We start from the raw sequence: 19,681 nt of genomic DNA on the forward strand, positions 1-19,681 counted from the left end.
GGGATCTCCCTGGGGATAATTGGCTCTTGCACCCTTACTGTGCTCCTGTAGAGGGTACCCTTCTGTACCTTCCTAGCGTTGGATCGCCCTGTAACTCTGCCATGGCTTAGGGTGTGGTCACCGCCGCCCCAGAGCCCCCCACCTTATATTGCTCTTTTACCTATAACTTGCTGCTACCAATTCCTCCGCTAATCTAGCAGGAAGAGGTCCATCCTCACTTGGATCGGTGTATGCCATCCTCTTCAAAGCATCCTGTGCCTTTCGCATGTAGCAACCCAAGCCTGACAAAACCAAAACCTCTTTGCTTGGTGAATTTGCGCATTGCGCTGTTGACCCGCTTGCGCTAGACCCCCATTGCCTCCCCTGACCTTTTTCCCCACCAAGATTGCCTTGGGGTAATTTCGGACCACCATATCTCGCAGGTCCCCAGCAAGTTGCTCAATTCGCCCGGGTGAAAAATGCACCCCGTAATTGGCAGGATCAGAACCTGCGCGGGGAGACCCCAATGGAATTCTGTTTACTCACCTTAACCACTCGGCCACAACTACTTCCTGTTCCTCATCATGTGCAGCAGGCCCCTGCGCCCCAGGCGGATGTTTTGCACATTGTTTATTATTTATGTCCACCAACCAAATTCCTCAAACACTGCAAACATGATTACACCGATTCCAGGTCACACCACAACGGCACATCCAAATTTGAGGTCAGTGCCTAAACCTGCCACTTAAGACGTATGTATTTCTTGTAGCAACTTGACTCCCAACCTTCCCCTTGTTTTATGTGTTCCACTGGCAAGCCTGCCTGGTAAGCAGTGGTTGCTGCCCCTATTGTAAATGAATGGCTACCAAAGCGCTTGCCCTGGACTCTGTTGCCTGAGACTTCCAAACACACCTCCATTATGCGCTGTACTTGGTATTTGGTCAAAGGGGGGGTCACGTCAGCATGCATCAGGAGGTGATCCTCGCCAGGGGGGCGCAGCGCCAGGTATCTCGCGACTAGGCGCACCGGGCAGTACTTGCAGCTTCCAACCTGTTCAACAATAAAACATTTCCTGCCCCTTCCTGGTACGTTTTAGATCTGCTCAACCTTCAAGTCAGGCTTTCGCCTGTCAGGACAGTATCCCGTCTGCCCCAGCCTACTCCTGATGTGTCCTGTTTGGATCTCACCACTAGCTCTCATTCTAAATGCACCAAAAAAAGCCAGCGCAAAAGTTGCTGAAAAGAGCGCTGCTCCAAAAGCGGAGTGAGTAGCCCTATAGACCTAGTGACCTACAGCCTGTTCATTCATAGGCCTCCCTCGGCTCAAGCAAGGACATGTCCTCTCCTCCTCTGGACAGCAGTGCTGCCCAGCAACCAAACTCCCTTATCCTTATGTGTCAAATGTTCGTAAATTTGTGCCACCAGGTAGACAGGGTGAATTATTAGGAGCATGCAATATTAAATTGTTTATCAGATGAGCGTGCAAAAAACTATTAGGGCATATTCTTCACAATCATACAAAGAGACTTATACAGCGAATGTCCTACAAGTATGTAATTGTAAACAAGGAGTGCATGTCCTATGAAGATGCATGATACCCATAAGGTACATGTTCTGCAAACTTGAAAGACATTCACAAGATGACTTTCCTACAAACAGCCCAGCATATAGTGTATTCAGTGGAGGGATGCTACAAAACACTAGAGTTGTGAGAGCAGCCGTGTAAGGGCAGAGAAGATGCTCTGGCAGAGGTTATATTGTTTCACTGGTGTCTCGTACACACACACAGGTGTTGTTCTTGTATAATGAACCCCACCTGTGTCCTCAATGTCTCATTGAGGGCAGGTTCTATTCTCCCAGCTAGGTGCTGTTCCTAATAACAACTTTGGTTAACGATAAACACTTTAGAGCCCGTTATAGCTGCTGCTTCAAGAGTGGCGTGAATGTTTAAATGGCACCATGCAGGATTTAAATGTGCTCCAATGTCGTATTGATTGCAGATCGGTTTCCTACTTTCACCTCCTCTCCCTTTGGGGGAGTCGATTAGGTACCATTAATGCCAGCCACGGCCAGGGGGGCCGGCGCCCTTCCTGTCTGGGCTGATGGCCAGGTATAGATGGAGTTTCTCACCACAAAGGCATTTAAAGGATACCTGGCCCGGGACCATGCAACAGGATCTATGCTGAGGGATTTTAGTGCAGGGAGGCATGCCGTTTTCTATTTTTGCCTGCTTCCACACGGTTTCTGCGAAGGACCTGGGCTTAGGACAAGTGGCCCTTATGGCTTAAGCAAAGTCCAGTACATATGGTGCACACAACTACAGCATCTCCTGTCTCTATTCACATGGCCTCTCTTAGGAGCTGGACCTAGGATACTTGGTCACACCACCTGTCTACACTCACATGACCTCTGAAAAGAGCTGGACCCAGGACAAGTGGTGCATGCATCTAGAACATTACAGCACCAACTTGTTGTCCGTAAGGTGCTCCCTCTGAGGCCAGGTAAAGAAATCCAGAGCACTCGGTTAAAAAGAAACCCACACGGTACCTCAGAAGGATCTGCAAACTGAGCAGGTGGCGCAAGCATCTGCAGCTCCGTCTTCATCTCCATTTGTGTGCAGCCCCTAGCTGGGAAGAGTAGCACACAGCACTCTGGGGGAGTGCTGTTCAGACCTGCAGCTTCCCAGCACCATCCGGCCCACCTCTGCTCCTCCTTCCGAATACCCCCCATCCAGTTGTCTCCCTGTCTTCCCCTTCCACTCTTTCTCGCTCTCATTTTGGCTTTCCCTTTCCACTAGTGAAAGTGGAATCGTGGCATCATTCACACTGGTTTTTCTGTACAAAGACAGACGCAGTCATGTCTTAGGTGGACTTCCAGTTTCACAAAACTATGAACAAGGAGATTTCACTTTATGACAAACCTAGATTATGTGCTTTAATAAGGGCACAGGAATCGTCTATTTTAACTTTCTTGCGATCTTCAACATCACTGCAATTTGTAGTGCATGGTCCATAAGAAATGAAATACCAAATGCAGCTTTACTCCACACAAATAGAGGACGTTTTAATGCAGTTCTTTCACTCTTTAACTATCATGATCAGTGCATACATGTATGAGTTCTTCCAAACAGTAATCCTGTAGTTCCTTCCTTGAATAAAGTCCGAAAGTCAAGAGTTGAAATTTAATTTTTAAGCTGTTTACACAGTTGTCAAGTGGCCCATTGCCTTGTGTGACACCTTCAACCAGTCATGTTTTTAGGCAATACATTGCTGCATTCTTGGACTTGTAGGGCTTCATTTCTGAAAGTTGACGTATCGTTGTATGATAACAGCGATGCGTCACTTTTCACTGCACCCTCCTTGTGACACCAATGATGCGCCATATTTACAGTATGACGCACAATGTCGCAAGGAGTTAGAGATACATCAGTATTTCTGACGTATCTGTAGGTGCAAACATGATGCATTGCTGGAGTGTGTCACAAAAGTGATGCAGCTCTATCAATGGGTCATTGCCATGAGGCAGGCGTAAGATATTTTCTCATTTGTGTCTTAGAAGAAGCACTGTGAAAATCTTATAGATTTCACTGCGTCACTTCTTCGACCCTTTCTTGCATCAGAACACCCCCCCATGCATACATTATACCCGGCGCAGGTATAATGTGGCACATGGGTTAACAAAGTGACGCATCTACATAGATGCGTCACTTTGTAAATATGGTGCAACAAGGCTAATTTTTTACGCCGCTGGTGCGTCACAAAAATTGACACACCGGTGGCGTAAAAGTGACGCAAGGGCTCATAAGTAATGCCCGGAGTGTTTTTTTAACACTGTAGGGGCTGAAAATCCCAACATGTAAAGTGGTTTTGGCAAAGAAGCCAGGAATGCCTGAAGGAGTCACACATAGGGTCATCTCAGTTATGTCAAAGTTTGACCCACTTCCAAAACCAAATCTAAACCCTGTTCACCTATTTTATTGAAGTGCACTATTTTATTCAGTTGTGCATAACAACAGGCGCTAACAACACCATTTTGTTTTAACATTTGAACCGTGCATTAACAATGTTTTTACCAGGCTTCACAAACAAGCAAGACAGGCATAGCAGGAGCTACAGCAGTCCACGCGTTTTATAATACAACACTAACACACACCGGCACCCATGGACAGATTCTAGCACTACCACATTCAATGTAATTGTTGGCACAAAGAGGCAGCCATGGCACAAAGAGGCAGCCATGGTATGTTGGAGATATTTCATGACATATTGGGGGCTCTCTTATTAAATTCTGTCTGTGACCTACCAGAGATAATTCCAAATATATGGGTAGCACCCATGTATATTTTTTTACAAATGTATGTGATAATTGTGCTTTAAAATGCGCTAATACCCCATTAATTTCAAAATATTTGTTGGGGGTGTAACCCCCCTCCAAACCCTGACACGATTTGTTCACTCGCTAGAATTCAGGGCATGCTTTATGCCCCACCATTTTCAAAAATCACCACCAGCCGGCATAAGCCCATCCCACTCTCTTCCGACCTACAAAACGTCAGAATTTACATTCGAAATTGGCTCATGTTACCGTGGCCCTCCAATTCAGTAAAGCTGGCTCTCCCATGGTTTCAGGATTCCGCATGTCCACAGACCTCACAGATTTCGTCCTAATATGAAGAAAGGAACCGACCCCTAGCCTGCGGCCTCTTCAACAGCGGGCCCCCAGAGAGGGATTCAGACCGGGTTGTGCCTGCACCAACCCTGACCGGCGGCCTCTACACCGATCCTGGTCTAAGGTCTCATTTTCATTTCATAGCCGGCCTCCGGAGGAGGAATCAGCCCGGATCTGCGCCCGTCCCATGGAGCCTCAACCGAGCGCGCCTGCAACGATCCCGACCTGCGGCCTCTTTTCCAACAGCGGGCCTCCAGAGAGTGATTCAGCCCGGGAAGCTCTCGCACCGAACCTGACCTGCCGGAGTAGCAATCAGCCCGGGAAGCTCCCACACCGATCTTGGACTGCGGCCTCATTTTCATAGTGGGCCTCCAGAGAAGGATTCAGCCCGGATCACGCCTGCTACGCACTGTGCCCGTCCCGTGGAGCCTCAACCGAGCGAGCTGCGGGGCGCCATCAGGCCTCTTGGAAATTTCAGGCTCAACGTGGCCATTCCATACGCCTTCCCTGATTTGGCCAGCTGTTTTCTCGGGAACCAAGAATCGACCTCATACTCAAGATGAGCCCCACGTTGCGAGCAGAGCTCTGCTCGTAGCTCTGATTTTAGCTCCTTGCTCCGGCCCATTAGGCAGAAGGCTCTCCCCTTGCCTGGTAGCTGGAGTCTGCACAGATGTCTTGTTTTGTGACCTGACTCTGCCTTGGTCTCAAAATCCCCCATTTTTAGAGCTAATGCCACTATATCCATCTACAACAATGGGACTATTCTTATTCAGGCCACTGATCACAGCATTGACATCTTTGATGATAGGTTTGCTCTCTTGAAAAGATCCCTGGTCCCTAGCAACCCCCCTACTCAACCTAGGTATGTTCATTCCTGTACCCCCTCTCAGGAGGTCCCTGATCCCTCCCTATCGCACCACATTCTGAGGACGAACTCTTCCTCTCCCTCCCCTATCAACTCCCTTCTGCCCACAGACTCCCCAACACGAGGCTTCCCTAACTCAACCGTCGCGCCACAACCTGACCAGACTGTAACCTATACTCACGGTGCTCTTGCTCTTCCTCAAACCGACCACCTATCTGATACTTCCCCCACTCCCTCCCCACTAGCCTTTCCAACAGGATCTGAATTAACCTCCCCTCACCTGTCCTGGCGTACACCTCCCCCTCGCCTCGTGCGACAACACCTCTGAGGGGGAATTCGCCATAAGGAGGCTTCCCTCACCACTCCAGCACACCGGCCCAGATCTCCCCCCAGCCTGCCCTACTGACGGACCCTCCTCCTCCCCCCTTAATGCGAACCTTGAGCCACTCCCTGATCCTGCCTCCAAACTCGGGGCAATTAACCTTGAACTGCTAACTCTCAAAACTGCCATACTTAAACTCATCATGGCCACCGAAGAGCTAGCCCTTGATCTCTCCCCCAACGTGTCCATTCTCGAGATCCCCCATCGCTCTTCCACCAGGCCAACATTTGAGAGCCCACAGACGATCCCCCCTAATCCCTCCACCCAAAATTCGAACACCACCCCCTACCCTAACGCCCCTTCTAAACCCGTCAGATCCTTTAATCCTTATCCAGAACCTGATATTCGCTACCTCCTCCTTGAATACACCTCCCCCTCCTCGAATATCTCTAGCCCTGCTGTATGCTCCCGTACAGCCCCACTAAGTGCACCTAAATCAACACTCACTAACCATGATACTGCGGATCCCATTCGATCCATCACCCCTAACCCCCTTAGAGCGCCCAGACCCAATGCCAACTCCATAAACTTCAGTAACCTTCTGCAGATCCCCACTTCACAAACTGCACCCAATGACAACATGCACAAATCACACCTGAAATGCATGCTACTTAACTGCAGATCAGCTGTGAAATATGCCACTGACCTTGACGATCTTATCCTAGCCCAAGATTTGGACCTCCTTATCCTCACAGAAACATGGCTCAACGACTCCTCTAGCCCTATTCTTTTATTAGTCCCTCCTAGTCACAACATTATCAAACTCGACCAAGTTAAGAAACTAGGAGGTGGCATTGCTTGTATCTTCTGCAACTCTCTCACAGCTAAACAATCCAACTCAGCTAATCTCTCCTCTTGTGAATACCTTTCCATGGATATCACCAGCACACACAGACCCTAATGCAGCCTTCACATCTTCTATCACCCCCCAGGTGATAACCTCCATCTAATCGAACAAGTTATGGAAACCATCTCCTCCAACATGGGGCGTCCCTCCCCCCAGATCTTCCTAGGTTACCTTAATCTCCGCTGGAATAACCCCCTTGATCAGGCTGCTACAACCCTTAAAAACTTCCTTACCGACCTTTCTCTCACTCAATTCTCTGATAGCCCCACTCACAACCTAGGCTCAACACTGGATCTCATCATCTCCAACCCCAACTCCATTGTTCTCAAATCCATTCTCCCCTGTGACAGGTCTGACCATCACTTTATCAACTTGCTGATTCCAGAAAGGTAGAATCACAAATCTGCGTAACCACTCAAACTTTAACACTGGAAAAGACCGCTCCATAACACTAGCGTTATTGACCTCATAGATCGCTGCAATCTCTTCCTTCCGCCGCCATCTAACATGTCTGACGTCCATGACCTCACCAACCAACATTACAACGCCATGCTATCTGTCCTGAATGATACAGCCCCTCTTCAACTAAAAAAAATACCCATAAAAGACTCCAAACCTTGGTTCAATGAAAGTCTAAATGAGGTCAGACGCAATCTCAGACTAGCTGAACACAAATGGAGGGCCTCCCCCTCCACGGATCGGCTAAACGCTCTAAGATCCCAAAGAAGCAGATACAACAAACGTATTAAAATGGTGAAAGCCAATTTCTTTAAGCACCAACTTCATTCAGCCAAAAACCGCCGAAACGTCTTTTTGAGCTCATTAAATCACAATCCAACAACACATCCACCCAATCTCAGCACACCACTCTCCCACAACCAAACTGTGATGCAATGGCTGAATTCTTCCTTGTAAAGATGAATAAAATCAAATCAGATCTTAGGTCTGCTGCACTCACCCTCTCTCCCTCACCTGATGCCGAGATCTTCACACAATTGCCCTCGCCTCTGGATGTCTCACTCAAAAACAATGCCTCTTGGTCTCATTTCACTCCCCTCAATGACAGAACCATCCTCAACATTCTCTCTACCCTTAAACCCTCAAATCACTTCAATGACCCGCTCCCCGCTAACTTCTTTAAAGAAATGATAGGCTTATAAGCACTTCTTTGGTCGAAAATCATCAACGCCTCACTTCTTCAAGGTGAGTTCCCAATCTGTCTGAAGGCAGGCCTAGTGCTCCCGATTCTAAAAAATAAAAAAACCCTTGGCTGACCCTATTAACCTGAACAACTTACTGCCCAATCTCAAACATACCGACCCTGGCAAAACTTCGGGAGAAATGCGTTCACGAACAACTATGCAAACACATTGAGCAATTCAAGCTTTTCAACCAATTCCAATTGGGTTTCCGCACTGGTCACAGCACTGAAACGGCCATCACACACATTGTGGATGATGCTCTCACTTTTCTTGACCAAAATGAAACCTGTCTTTTAATCCTACTCGATCTATCATCGGTTTTTGACATTGTCAAACATGACAATTTACTCTTCCTTTTAGAACGCAGAATGGGGCTCTCTGGCACGGTCCTTAAATGGTTTGCCTCTTTCCTCAACAACCGATCAGAAAGGGTCAATCCAACCAGTCTCTCTTCAACCCGAGTCCCTGCACTATGGGTGTTCCCCAGGGCTCCTCCCTCTCCCCCACTCTCTTCAACCTCTTCCTTGAACCACTGACTGTTATCCTTAAAGACTCCAACATCCAATATCACAAGTATGCAGACGACACCCAACTATACATGAAAATCTCCTCCCCTGATGACATCAAATCTCTCAATGGAACCCTTCTCAAAACCCTTAAGTGGCTTACCTCCAACCATCTCAAATTAAATGCCCTCAAGACTGAATTCCTCCACATTTCACCCTCAAAGCAAACCCCCACTGTTTTCAAATTTCTCGGTAACCTCACCGCCCTCAACTGCACTCCGCACATCGTTGACTCACTAAATCACTGGGAGTTGTGCTAGACAAAAACTTAAACGTGCAAGATCATATCAAATAATCAACCAAAGGAGCGAACTTTCAACTCTGCATCCTAAGGAAACTCAAACCCTATCTTCCCCAGGATGACTTTAAATCAGAGGTGCAAGCACTTGTCATTTCCAGACTAAAATACGGCAATGCGACTCTTTGCGATCTGCCTAAAATCAGCTTAACACCCATCAGAGCATCTCTAAATGCTGCAACTAGACTTATCACGGGCTCTAGGAAGACCAATCACATCTTTCTGGACCTCAAATCGCTCAATTGGCTTCCCTTTGAAGCCAGGATACAAATTAAGATTGCTTGTTTGACCCATAGAGCATTACATTTCAACACCCCTATCTACCTGACAAACAAACTGGAACTTTCGGGTGGCTCCAGATCCACAAGGAGTACTGGCACTCTGCTGCTCAAGCCCAAGAAATGTAATAAGCTTAAAACGTACAAACGTTCATTCTCTGGCATCTCCCTGAGAATCTGGAACTCCCTACCAGTGGATACAAGACTAATTCCCTCTACTCTTGCCTTCAAAAGGGAAGTCAAAAAGCTACTTTTGAACAAACTGCTCTAATGTCCTATGTGCTGAACTGAACTTGCTGCTGGGCTCATATTGCCTCCAATTGATTGTTTATTTTAACTTTATGTCTGATTGGCTCTTTATGTACATTGCCCTCCTTTTTCGCTATCAGCCTCCTGCTTCCTTTACCGACCAATCTCTGCGTGCCCCGCTTTTGTATCGTCTAACTGTTTCCATGATTTCTCTGTCCTACCTATTCTCCTTTGTCTACCTATACCCATGTAAAGCGCTCTGATACCCTCCGAGGTCATGTTAGCGCTATACATAACTTTAAATAAATAAATAAATAAGGCTTATTTTTGAAGGGTCTAATTAGATATTTAAAAAATAAGAAGACAAGAGGGAGACCACTGATGATGATTTCGTGTCAAGCATGAACCAGGTTACAGTGTATATGGCATTCATTCTATATCTTTGAATGAAACATTGTGTGAGAGTTGTGTGTGTTCTTCTTTTTCTTGTGTGGCAATCTAGGCTTGGGACTGGAGTGCATAATTGGTGAGGCTTATGTATGTGGGGTCTGTGGAATTTTAGGTTGTCTCTTGGAGTGCAGGGATTGTAATGTGTATGATTGGGCTGAAATCCTTCCAGAAGCTGGTAAACAAAATGTTCGGCATGTTCTGATCTTGTCTGAATTATTGCTGGGATGGATAATTCCCTGGCATTGTGATAGATATATACCTCTGCCCTGAGGGCTCCAGCTACAGTGGTATCTGGATTCATGCTAACAATTTTTGGTCATGAGCGAACATGGATCATGCGCGTTTGCTACGATCTAGACCAGTCTCATGGACTGCTTGCCTGCTTAGACAGCAAGGGATGCCTAAAGCGCTACCATCAAGTAGTGGAAGGCTACTGCCTTGAGTGGGAGTCAAGTAGCATGAACGTGGTGATGGCAGCATACAATATTTTCATTTTTATTGATCAGTAGAATGAACAGGCCTTTTTACCTGTGTCAATGGAATGGCGCCTCCGGGCCCATTCTGGTACAATTATGTTGCTTTGCGCATAACTCACCCTTGGCCTGCTTTGGAGTGTGTGCAGTGCTAGTATGTATATGTAACTGTGAAAATGTAAAGTGCATCAGTAAATAGTGCACATAGTTGTGTGTGCGCTCCAGCTCTGGAATGCATTTGTTCCTGCAGACAGGTGCAGTGCATCAGAAAATAGTGCCCATGGTTACATGTGTGCGCAGGGCTATTTGTGGGCCTGTGAGCTGGTACCGCATTAAAAAAATTGTGTGCTGTGCTAGCTTGCTGGGATGCATAGGTGTCCTTGCAAGGGTACAGTACATTGGAGGCTGGATGTGTGTGTGTACAGTGGTGTGTGCGTGTGTGCATGCAAAGGACACTATATTCCATTTGGGAAGGGCCAGGGCTTGCTGAAGAAAAGGGGGAGGTTGAGGTTTTTCCCCAGAAAGAGTTGTGGATTGCTGAATTCCTGACAGCTGGATGGGACCCGCAGTGACGGAAAGAAGAGCCAGGCTATTTAGTGATCATCAGTAGGGGCTCTTTGATTTTTAAAGGAGGTCCCTGGACAAAGGTGCCTGGGCATATCTGAGGAAGAAGATGGAGAATCATAAGGAGTAGGGCTGCGGCCCATTGGTAACTTTTTGATGCACATATCACTGAGGCTGACATACAGGTGTGAACCTCTAGTCACTCCCATGGCCTTTGTTTGGGGCTATCAAGATTGCTGTGACAGACTTCTCTTTGGAGGAAGAGTCCAGTAAAAGAGTTGACACTTCAATGTGGGCAACCCCCAGAACACAACCTTCACACTGAAACACAAGTGTATCTGGTAATGGATTATACAAAATCGAGCTTGAGACTCACAAATTGTCAAACTGAAGCAGTACATCAGTGTGGAGAAGCTCAGCATGAGCTCTGCCACTACTGGGGATTAAGGGTCTACCAGTCCCCTATGCTGGGTGAAGGGACATCACCCAGGAGTATCAAGAACACTCACCTAGAGCGCCAGCTTCTGCCTGACCCAAGACCAATGGGTCTCGCCCTGTGGGGAGGAGTTTGCCTGGAGGTAGTGAGATCATGTGGGGGTTCTACCGAGAGGAAGCCGGGAGCAGAGTGTGAGATTCTGGTCCGTTGGGAACAGCGTGCTCATCGGGTCATCAGCCTGTGTGCACTGTGTGACCCCCGTATGCCAGGTGTAGAGCGCTGAGAGGACTAGACTGCCACACATATCGGGTCATCTGCCCATTTGCGTTGTGCGTCTCTGTGATGCCAGAGAAAGCTGCTGCTGAGAGAAAGGGTTGCCACTCGAATGCCATGCTGCCATGAAGAAAGGGCCATTGTCTGTGGCAGTGCTGGCACCCGAAGAGAGTCTCACCTTATTGATGCTGCTTGAAAATCTCTGTTTGCTAAGAGGGGATCCCAGGGAATTCTATGGATAAACGCTCTGTGTTCACTGTGAACCTGCTCTGCATGTCAAGAGGGGGACCGTAACCCAGGAAGAGGGTGGTCACCTGAGGACACCTGCAGACATAATCACCTTGCGGCCTGTGACCTGTGGAATTAGAACCAAGTTTCAGCTGCCGAGTCCAGGAGTACCCAAGTCCTGCCCCTAGGCGAAGAAAAAGACTTACCACTGGATCAAGGAAGCACCGTGGATATCTGCCACCACAGTTGCATATTCCAGAGTTCCGCTTACCACCATGCCAGGTATGCGTGCCCAGGGACTCCAGAACGCCATCCCAGTGAGTGCGAGTAAAACTGATACATGGCTGTCATGAGCTTACTCTGACTGATGTGCCCAGGCACAGGGACACGTGGACTATTGCTAAAAGCCCTCATAAAACTTCTTAGTCTTGAACTCACTAGTGGGCCTAGTTTGGATGCCGCCAAATGTGAATGTAGAATAACCATCATCCATGGAAGGGGAAGTGGGACAGGAGCTGACCAGGGTAACGCTAGCAGGCCTGCCTTAAGATGACTGTGTATATTGTTTGCACTGTGTTGCATTGTACTTTGTGTTAGTAGATGAATACTCAGGGTCAGATTTACAAGCCCCTTGCCCCACCTTGCGCCGTCGTTGCATCACTTTTATTGACACAACAACAGCGCAAACAATGAGGCCAATTTACAATGTGACACATCTAGGGAGATGTGTCACGTTGTAAAGTCCTGCGTCACTTTATACCTGCTCCAAGTATAATGTATGCAGGCTAGGCATTCCCACACAAAAAGCCATGTAGAGCTGACGCAGTGAAAATTACAACATTTCACTGCGTCACTCTACGCCTTCACTGCGTCAAAATCCGCCTGCTCAGACCAGGCGTAAGGAATGATGCTGGACTTTTTGTATGGGACTTACCTATCTGTTGTGGCGCATTGCTGGATTTGCGTCACTTTCGTGAACAACACCAGAGATGCGTCGCTTTTGTGCCAACAGTTGCGTCAGTATTTCTGATGCATCTATTAATCCTTGTGCCATGGAGCAGTGTATTGTAAATACAATCCATCCATGGGGGCGCAACAAAATTTGGCTCTGGTGCAAGGAAACTGACGCATCTATGCAGATGCTTCAGTTCCTTGTAAATCTGCCCCTCATTTTTAAATAAAAAGTAAATATTTGACTAGACATTCATTCATTGGGGTTGATGGGTGTTTTTTGAGTTGTGAGTCTATGCTCATCTTACACCTACTTCCACTCCAAGAAGCGTTGGACTGCTTAACCCACACTGCGACTGAGGCAAGTGCTGAAGGGGTAATTTTCCCAGTTACTCAGAGCCCATATAGGGCCAGGGCCTACGATAACTGGAGTAAAAGGCTTTAACTACCACGGTTGGGCCCAGTAACTCCTGCTTGCCATTGGGTTTCTGAAACTGATCTTGTCATCTTGCCTCCGGTCGTTTTTTCTGAATTTACAAGCTACCTTAAGGCACTAATGCTCAACTGACGGCCTGCACTCCCTTGAAATGCATGACTTATTCCTAGCCAAGAAGTCAGAGAATGTAGAGATATGTATTGGCAGCAATATTGTGCTACAAATATATTTTTCATCATTGCTTTCAAATACATTATTTATGAGCGTACCTATTAATGGTGCACCAGGTGCAGTGGCTTCAGGTCTCAGAGTTATAAGGGGCCCAGTGGTGGGCCCCGGGGGAAGCAGAAGCGCAGACTAGTCTTCCCCCAGGGTCTTTCGTGCAGGAGGGCCAGGCTGGGGTCAGGGGGTGGGATTTTGGGGGTGGGCATAAGACTGCAGGGGAGAAAGGTGACTTCCTCTTCCTGCATTCTGGCACAATCGGGAGGGTCGAGTTAGAAAAGGGTTTAGAAGGAAAGTTGTGGGGCCTCGGTAGTGTCTAAGTTATGAGGTGGGCGACGGTTGTGGCGGACCCACTGTTTGGCAGCGGAGAGGTTGCGGCAATCGGCAAGGGTGATGCACGATGGCAGATGTGTCTGCAGAGCAGGTGAGGGATGCCCTGAGGGTACTGGGCCGTGCCGGCCAGGAGGATCTCCTCTGGCCTGGCGTTCTTGAGGAGGTGTGGGTGGGGATGTCTCAGGCGCCGCGCGCGGCCTTCGCTGATGTTGATGCGGCGGTGATGGCTTGCATGGAAGAGAGACACCACCGCCCGGGAGAAGTGCGCCTTAGAGGGGGCGGGCGGGGTAAAGAAAGAAGCGGCATGCGGAGGCCGGCGTAAGAGCCTGCCTCCGCATCTGGAGGTGGAGGTGGGAGGGCTCGAGAGGGTGGCGGTTTCACCGGGAGAACCGCTGGGGCCGAGTGGCAGGCCGAGTTATGTTGGGAAGGGATGGGTGGAGGGAGCAGGGCCCCAGCTAGGTCCGGAGACCTGGTTTTCAGAAGGGAAGCAGGCAGATGGAGAAGGGGACGGGGGTTGGGCCCAGGGGGCGATTTGAAGGCAGCTGCTAAGGGAATGGGCACCATTGAGCTCGATGATGAGGAGGGGCATTGGGAGGACGCTACCATTGACCTCTCGAGGGGGTCACATGCGAGCACCCATGCGCATGGGGGGGGGCGCTGTGGAGGTAGCCAGGGTGGTGGATAAGGCTGGGGTTGGAGGGCCCCAGACATTTGAAAGGGGTGGGGCCCTGGATGCAGATGCGGGTTGTGGGGCCACAGGGGTATTGCCCCCCCGTCCTTCCCTGGTGGGAGTCTATGCCTTTGGAGGACAGACTCAGAGAACAGTGCCTCCTTGTGCAGGAGACAGAGGCGCGCTGGGCAGAGTTAAATGCTGCCAGGGGTGGGGCGGTCTGGGAGGAGGAGGCGGTGAAGCCCCCCACGCCTACCTAGGAGGAAGAACGGTGGGAAGAGCAGGAGGAGAGGGAGAGGGAGGCTAGGGGTAGGTGGGAGCGGGCAGGTAGCAGGGGGGCACAGCCAAAGACAGGGAAAGCCAGGACTGCGTTGAGCCCCGATGGTGCCGGGGCCCGCCCAGGTTGGAGCGACATGGGGGGCAGGGGGGAACCAAGCCGGCGGCTGAGTGATGGGTGGCACGGCGGGGCGCAAGACGGCCTCAGGACGATGGCGTGAAGCAGCAGGGGGGTCTGCGGCAACCTTCCCTCCGGCACGGGAGCGGGCAACGGAATTGTGTGTGGTGAGTGGGAGCGGGTTGAGTTTGAAGACGAGTAAGGGTGTGAAGAGAGCAGTGCGAGAGGTGTTGTGGACGCCTGTTGAGGTGGAGCCTGACGTGGAGTTGGATTATGACACGGAGAGCGAGGAGCTGGAAGAAGGGGAGGTGAGGGATGACGATGACAGGACGGGAGGTGGTGAGCAACAGTGGAGTTGGTGTCTTGCTGGGACCAAAGCCAACGAAGGGCCAGGCGAAAGCTGAGACCACCAAAGCCAGCAGCACCAAAAGACGGTTGGGAGAGGCGCAGACGGCCTTGACTGGTGAGGGGGCATGGTGGGCAGCTTGGGATGGTGGGCCAAAAGAGGGGAGGAAGAAGGCCTGCCGGACGGTGGGTGTGGGGGATGGGTCTGTGAGGGATGCTGTGGTTCAACCGCAGGGAAGATACAGTGGGGTGACAAACCGGAAGGGGTGGGCAAGACGATGTGAACAGCTGGAGTTCAGACTGACAAGACAGAGTTGAAGGAGAACAAGGGAAAGAAGGGCGAGGACAAACACCATAAAAAAATTGCCATACATGGGGTTGGCTATGCCACTGGGGTCACATTTGTCAGCAAAGATTAAGGACAGAATTTGGAAACACGAATATGTGGACGTGTTTAAACGGTTGAACAGGGAGGTACAAGCGAAGGAGGGCTCTAAGGAAGAAGAATGGGAGCTAACAAGAAGACCCAGGTTTCTGGTGAACATGGAAAACTGGACATCAGCGTTTCTTATTTATACTAGTATTTGTTGCGAGAACACCTGGACAGGGCCATAGCACTCTTGAAGTATATGGACATCGTTAGGAAAGACCAGATTCATTTTGAGAGTTTTGCCTGGCTGAGCTATGAAGATTTCCGGGCCAGGATTAGCGTGAACCCTGACTAGCCTTGTGGGGAGGTGGATCAGGAGTTATGGATGGCATCCACGCACTCGTCTGCATCTACTCACACAGCCAGCGGCCTGCCGGTCACTTACCAGTCCTTTCCGCCGTGTCCCGCCCATGGTGGGGTGGAAGGGACCACTGCCATTGCAGGAAGTGCAGGTCCACATCTAAGCCAGGCAACAGCACCACCGGTGTGTGTTGGAGTTACAACAGGGGCTATTGCTCCCGATACCCATGCAAGTTCAAGCATGAGTGTTCCAAGTGTGGAGGACGGCATGCCCTTACCCATTGTCTTACCTTGGCCATGCCTTCAGAGCAGTGGCGAGTCACGAAAGGAAGGGGGCAGACTGCACAGAAAGGCTCCTACACCAGTTAAAGTTGAGGTGATGGCTCCATGGCTCTCGTGTTACCCGGACAGGGAGGCAGCTTTGAAGATTCAGTGGGATTTCACGGAGGGCTTTTGGGTGGGCTATCATGGACAATTTAAAATCAGCCAAGGAATTGCCAGGGTGGTGGCTGCCAAGCTATAGAAAGAGGTGGACGAAGGCAGGATAGTGAGCCCGTTTGTAGACTGGCCGGTTGACGACTTGATCATCTCCCCACAGGGAGTGGTGCCTAAGAAGGAACAGGGTGAGTTTCGTGGCCCGAAGCGCAGTCTGTGAAGGATTTATTTGCTGAAGCAGACTCAAGGGTGCTCTATGACTCGGTGTACTATGCGGTCCGCCTGGTAAGGGTGTGTTGGCCGAAATGGAGAAGTGTGATGTGAAATCTGCCTTCCGCCTGCTGCCTATACAACCTGTGTATTTCTGTCTACTTGGTATGCAATTCACAGGGGCCATCTACGTGGACAAGGTACTGCCCATGGGGTGTGCGATTTCCTGCGCGCTGTTCGAGATGTTCAGCATATTCTTGCAGTGGGCCTTTACACAGATTAGCGGGCATCTGGAAGTTTCTCACTACCTGGATGACTTTCTCTTTCTGGGAAAAGCGCATTCAGGGAATTGTGGCAGGGCCCTGCCGCAATTTCAGGAGATGTCACAGCGGTTCGGAGTCCCCTTGGCGCCTGAGAAAACGTCTGGGCACAGCTGTAGACTGACGTTCCTGGGAATTGAACTGGACTCCATTCAATGGATAGCTTGACTCCCTGAAGCGAAGGTGACAGAAATACTGGCGTGCCGTTTGTGGGCGATTGAGGAGAAGAGGATTGCGTTGAGGACTGTGCAACAACTGTTGGGATTCCTGAACTTTGCATGCAGGGTGGTGAGGGCTGGACGGACTTTCTGCAGATAGCTCAGCATGGTTATGTCGGGTGCAGTCTAACCGCACCACACGGTTCGAATTTCCATGGGGTCCGGGCGGATTTGAGGACATGGCTGACTTTCTTGACTGATTTCAATGGGGTGTCACTAGATTTTAAGGAAGAAAGGATGGTTTGGCAAGTGCAAATTTACTCTGATGCGACCGGGGCAGAGGGCTTTTGGGTTTTCTGGGATGGCAGGTGGTGCGCTGAGGACTGGCCAGTACATTGGGTGAAGCAGGCGAGGAGTATTGAGTTTCTTAAATTTTTTCCATGGTTGGTGGCGCTGGAGGTGTGGGGGTCTGAGTTTCAGAATCGTTTGATACTGTACCATGTGGATAACATGACTGTGGTCGAGTTGGTCAACCGGCAGAGGGCAATGGATTTGAGAGTACTGCATTTGCTGCAAAGTTTTCATGTTAATATGCCTGTCATTGAATGTGGTGTTTCGAGCCAAGCAAGTCCCTGGGGCGAATAATGACATTGCAGATTCTTTGTCTCGTTAGCAGTGGCAACAGTTCTGGCGATTGGCACCAGAAGCAGATCAGTTCAAAACCAAGCTGCCGGACGGCATCTGGCCCTGGGGGGAGTAAGGGTGATAGACCTGGTAGAGAAGTCTATAGCTGATACCATGAGATGGACCTACAGACTAGCATGGGCGGAGTTTGGATCCTTTATGGGATGGTGTGGGGAGACGTCGTTTGGAGACCGCTCAACTGTGGAACAGGGAGTGTTGTAGTTTGTATTACATTGTATTGACAAAGGGCTGTCTTCCGTGATGATTGCGGGGGAAGTTGGCGGGAGTGTCTTTCTATTGTTGTTTGTTTTTTGGATTTGATCCTACAAAGAATGTGATCATTGGTAGGGTACTCAGAGGTTAGGGCAGAGAGAGGGGGTGAGAGGGGCGTTAAGGGAAGCAATTACGTTTGACTGGTCAGACCGGTTGAGGCCTTGCCTCAGTGTTGTTATGACAGTTTTGAGGTTGTGGTTTTCCGTTTATGCATGGTGTGGATGTTTTTTGTGGCCTTTAGGGTGTCTGAGTTGTTGGGGACAAATAAGGTGAGCGGCAGGAGATACAAGGAGATCAAGTGGGATGAAGGTCGCCTGGCGATTTGGTTGGGGCAGTCCAAGACGGATCAGTTTGGGCGAGGGAAATGGGTTTGATTGTGTGAGAGTTGTTGCGGGAGTGTGGGTCCGGTGGATGAATGGTGAAATGTTCTACTGGCAACGAGGGCCACGAGTGGGGACATTTTTTGTTATGCGTCTGGGGCGAAGGTGATGGCGGCAAAGTTATTGGTGGTTTTGCGCATGGCCTTGAGACGGTTGAGTTTGAACCCGGCTGGTTTTAGGATGCATTCTTTCCGTATTGGGGCGGCGACGGCGGCAGCCGGTCTGGGATGGTCTTGGGATAGGATTCGGCAGATTGGGCGGGGGAAATCTAGGTACTGCGAGCGCTACATGCGTAAATAAGGGGTCTTGGACTGGGGCATTGCCGGACGGGGGATGTTGGGAGTTTCTGGACATGTTACTAATGCCTTTTTCTCACCGTAGGTTGCGTTGGTGGCCCGGGGGCATAGACGGTCACGTGGATCGTTGGGTATTCGCTTGTGAATTGGGCCTTCAAGTATGCGGAGCAACAGGTGTAAGGCCATATCCTGGGACTCAAATGATGACAATATGAGGTGCATTGCTGGAGAAAAGGGGGGATGCGATGGGGGACACTATTGCCCTGGCCTGCGAAGATGGTCCCGGTCCCCCCGAAAGGATGCCCTGATTTGTTAATACTGCATTTGGGTGAGAAAAATCTAATTCGGCTGTCTGGTTTGGCGCTCTTACAGCTGATGCAAAGAGACTTGGAGATACTGAAACATAGACTGGCAGGGACCTGCATTGCATGGACAGAATTTGTTCTTCTGAGTTTCTGGAGGGGGGCAATTAAATACGGAGCTGTTGAGAAAGCATGGAGAAAGCTAAATAGAGCGATGAGGGTCTTCTGTGGGGAGAAAGACATTGAAGTGATTGCTCATACTGAACTGCGACTGGAGGAACCGCTACTCTTCAGGGATGAGGGTGTGCATCTTTCGAGGCTGGGGAATGCATACTATATGATGGAGATGAGAGATGTGGTCAGTAAGTTGTGGAACAAGGCTATTTGGTGCAAGAGGGATGCTTGAGTAGGTGGGGCGAAAGATGCACAGTTGGACCCGGGGGGGAGGAGGGAGCAGGTAACCGCCCTAAAGGGGATTCCCTGGTTGGGGGTACTTGGGAGGGGTGGGGAGTCACTGACGGGTGCACCCAAGCCTCGTAGGGGGGAGAGTGAATGATGGGGGGGCTAGAGGCATGAGTGGTAATACCAGGGAGGACACTAGAAGAGAAGTGAAGAAATGGATGAAGAACGGAACGGGTCATCGAGTGGAATGAGAGGTGAGTTTGGAGTGGGTGAAGGGAGTGAATGGATAGAGAGTTGATGTTGGGGTTTGTTATTGGTTATTTGTTGTTATTTGATTATTGATTATGTTGTGCAGCTTGGTCCTAATAAATGGCCTTTAACGC

General features: G+C 49.7%; 1 protein-coding gene across 1 annotated transcript in view; it reads right to left on the reverse strand.

Annotated features, from left to right (window-relative positions):
- Nucleotides 1-19,681, reverse strand: part of RELL2 (RELT like 2) — a 266,333-nt gene that overhangs the window by 27,455 nt on the left and 219,197 nt on the right. The window lies entirely within an intron of this gene.

The sequence above is a fragment of the Lissotriton vulgaris genome, chromosome 7 (assembly GCF_964263255.1).
Source record: "Lissotriton vulgaris chromosome 7, aLisVul1.2, whole genome shotgun sequence".
Classification (NCBI taxonomy): Eukaryota; Metazoa; Chordata; class Amphibia; order Caudata; family Salamandridae; genus Lissotriton; species Lissotriton vulgaris.